This window comes from Cryptomeria japonica, unplaced genomic scaffold (genome assembly GCF_030272615.1).
Source record: "Cryptomeria japonica unplaced genomic scaffold, Sugi_1.0 HiC_scaffold_43, whole genome shotgun sequence".
NCBI classification, from domain to species: Eukaryota; Viridiplantae; Streptophyta; class Pinopsida; order Cupressales; family Cupressaceae; genus Cryptomeria; species Cryptomeria japonica.
Genome location: NW_026728865.1, coordinates 654,081 through 658,207, shown reverse-complemented (window position 1 = coordinate 658,207; position 4,127 = coordinate 654,081).

Below are 4,127 nucleotides of genomic sequence, written 5' to 3'. Positions count from 1 at the left end.
CTAGACGGAAGAGGCTGCAGGGCCGCCTCGGAATAGTCCAAGCATCGGACGCGCTTGGGGCGACTACCAGTGACAACCCCTTATCCCGCGATGCGTCCGATACACAGATAGTTCCGAGGCGGCCAAGGAGCCTCACCGCATAGCAATCGTGGTGCGAGGTGGGGGATGCGGCGAGATGGCCCCAACGGCTAGACGGAAGAGGCTGCAGGGCCGCCTCGGAATGGTCCAAGCATCGGATGCGCTTGGGGCGACTACCACTGCCAACCCCTTATCCCGCGATGCGTCCGATACACAGATAGTTCCAAGGCGGCCGAGGAGCCTCACAGCATAGCAATCAGGGTGCGAGGCGAGGGATGCGGCGAGAAAGCCCCAACGGCTAGAGGGAAGAGGCTTCAGGTCCGCCTCGGAATGGTCCAAGCATCGGACGCGCTTGGGGCGACTACCAGTGACAACCCCTTATCCCGCGACGCGTCCGATACACAGATAGTTCCAAGGCGGCCGAGGAGCCTCACCGCATAGCAATCGGGGTGCGAGGCGAGGGATGCGGCGAGAAGGACCCAACGGCTACACGGAAGAGGCTTCGGGGCCGCCTCGGAATGGTCCAAGCATCGGACGCGCTTGGGGCGACTACCAGTGACAACCCCTTATCCCGCGACGCGTCCGATACACAGATAGTTCCAAGGCGGCCGAGGAGCCTCACCGCATAGCAATCGGGGTGCGAGGCGAGGGATGCGGCGAGAAGGACCCAACGGCTACACGGAAGAGGCTTCGGGGCCGCCTCGGAATGGTCCAAGCATCGGACGCGCTTGGGGCGACTACCAGTGACAACCCCTTATCCCGCGACGCGTCCGATACACAGATAGTTCCAAGGCGGCCGAGGAGCCTCACCGCATAGCAATCGGGGTGCGAGGCGAGGGATGCGGCGAGAAGGACCCAACGGCTAGACGGAAGAGGCTTCGGGTCCGCCTCGGAATGGTCCAAGCATCGGACGCGCTTGGGGCGACTACCAGTGACAACCCCTTATCCCGCGACGCGTCCGATACACAGATAGTTCCAAGGCGGCCGAGGAGCCTCACCGCATAGCAATCGGGGTGCGAGGCGAGGGATGCGGCGAGAAGGACCCAACGGCTAGACGGAAGAGGCTTCGGGTCCGCCTCGGAATGGTCCAAGCATCGGACGCGCTTGGGGCGACTACCAGTGACAACCCCTTATCCCGCGACGCGTCCGATACACAGATAGTTCCGAGGCGGCCGAGGAGCCTCACCGCATAGCAATCGGGGTGCGAGGCGAAGGATGCGGCGAGAAGGACCCAACGGCTAGACGGAAGAGGCTTCGGGTCCGCCTCGGAATGGTCCAAGCATCGGACGCGCTTGGGGCGACTACCAGTGACAACCCCTTATCCCGCGACGCGTCCGATACACAGATAGTTCCAAGGCGGCCGAGGAGCCTCACCGCATAGCAATCGGGGTGCGAGGCGAGGGATGCGGCGAGAAGGACCCAACGGCTAGACGGAAGAGGCTTCAGGGCCGCCTCGGAATGGTCCAAGCATCGAACGCGCTTGGGGCGACTACCAGTGACAACCCCTTATCCCGCGACGCGTCCGATACACAGATAGTTCCGAGGCGGCCGAGGAGCCTCACCGCATAGCAATCGGGGTGCGAGGCGAGGGATGCGGCGAGAAGGACCCAACGGCTAGACGGAAGAGGCTTCAGGGCCGCCTCGGAATGGTCCAAGCATCGGACGCGCTTGGGGCGACTACCAGTGACAACCCCTTATCCCGCGACGCGTCCGATACACAGATAGTTCCGAGGCGGCCGAGGAGCCTCACCGCATAGCAATCGGGGTGCGAGGCGAGGGATGCGGCGAGAAGGACCCAACGGCTAGACGGAAGAGGCTTCAGGGCCGCCTCGGAATGGTCCAAGCATCGGACGCGCTTGGGGCGACTACCAATGACAACCCCTTATCCCGCGACGCGTCCGATACACAGATAGTTCCGAGGCGGCCGAGGAGCCTCACCGCATAGCAATCGGGGTGCGAGGCGAGGGATGCGGCGAGAAGGACCCAACGGCTAGACGGAAGAGGCTTCAGGGCCGCCTCGGAATGGTCCAAGCATCGGACGCGCTTGGGGCGACTACCAGTGACAACCCCTTATCCCGCGACGCGTCCGATACACAGATAGTTCCGAGGCGGCCGAGGAGCCTCACCGCATAGCAATCGGGGTGCGAGGCGAGGGATGCGGCGAGAAGGACCCAACGGCTAGACGGAAGAGGCTTCAGGGCCGCCTCGGAATGGTCCAAGCATCGGACGTGCTTGGGGCGACTACCGTTGCCAACCCCTTATCCCGCGATGCGTCTGATACACAGATAGTTCCGAGGCGGCCGAGGAGCCTCACCGCATAGCAATCGGGTTGCGAGGCAGATTATTGGGAAGGGAACCCCCTGGGATGCGGCTCAAGCAGTGCCCAAAGGGACTGGAATGCGGAATCACATCGAGAGACCCAAATGCTATACGAGGGCTCAAATCGAATTATCGATTTGGCCACGACATGGACGCATCGGAACGACTACCTTTGCCGAACCACTCGCAATTGCATCCATACCGAAACCAATAGACATTTCCGTTAGAGCCCTCGCATAGCATTCGGGAATCTCGCATGCCCCTCTAAATCGACCAATGCTGGCGCTCAATGAAAATCCGAGCGCTACCACCGTTCGAGCGCCAGCATTGGTCGAGTTAGAGGGGCACGGGGGAGAATGCTCCAGTCAACACCTCCCCTATATAAGTTATTTGTCCGATTCTCGCACAACCGTAGTCTGCCTCGTCGAATCAAACAACGGTCCCAGATTCCGACTTCCGTTCCGTAGAGACCCAAAAGCTAGATGGAGGCTCGCAAGAAAGAGAGTCGGCGCATAGCAATCGGGTTTCTCGAACGTTTAGGGACCGAGCTCACTTGCGGATAGGGCAAAATCCGCCAAGCAACCCAAAAGCTAGACGGGGGCTCGAATCGAATCGCCTAGGCGGCCACAACAACGACGTGTTGGATCGACTACCAGTGCCAAACCATTCAGCAAGACTAGTCTGTGTCGAGGCCGGATAGAGATTCTCAGAGAGCGCCCGCATAGCATTTAGGAGACCTGCCGCGTCCCTCACACTCGACAAATGGTGGTGCACGTTTATAAATCCGAGCGATCCCAACCCTTTCAAGCACCAACATCGGTCGAGATAGAGGGGCACGGAGGGGGCTGCGTGAGACAACACAGTCCCCTATATAAGTTATTTGTCCGATTCTCACACATCCGAAGAATGGTCATCAAATCGGACAACAGCCCAAACTTCCGACTTCCGTCCCAGAAAGCCCAAGAGCTATCTAAAACGTTCATGGCCGGAACTCGATCGCGGCTATACCAGTCCGCCAAGCAACCCAAAAGCTAGACTGGAGCTCTAGTCGAATCACCTCTGTGGCCATTGCAAGGACGTGTTGGAGCGACTACCATTGCCGAACCATTCCGCAGGTCGAGTCCATACCAAGGCCGCATAGAGATTCACGATGAGCTCCTGCATAGCAATCAGGAGACTTGCCGTGTCCATCACAATCGATAAATCCTGGTGCAAGATTTTTGCATCCGAGCGCTCCAACCAGTCGAGCACCAGCATCAATCGACATAAACGGGCACGGGGGGAGGATGCTCGAGAACACTACCTCCCCTATATAAGTTATTTGTCCGATTCTCAAGCAGCCGAAGTCTGGTCATCGAATCGGGTCAAAGACCACAACTTCCGACTTTACCCACAATGCAAGTCATCGAATCGAACATCGGCCCCCGAGTCGGACTCCATGCGTATGTCAGGTCATCGGACCCAAATTCCGCCTTCCTGCGCATGGCGGGCCATCAATATCAACTCGGTCATCGGACCCAAACTCCGCCTTTTTGCGTATGGCACGCCTTCAAATCGGTCATCGGACCCAAATTCCGCCTTCCTGTGCATGGCGGGCCATCAACATCAACTCGGTCATCGGACCCAAATTCCGCCTTTCTGCGCATGGCACGCCATCAACTCGGTCATCGGACCCAAATTCCGCCTTCCTGCGCATGGCAGGTCATCGGACACAAATTCAGACCTCGCCA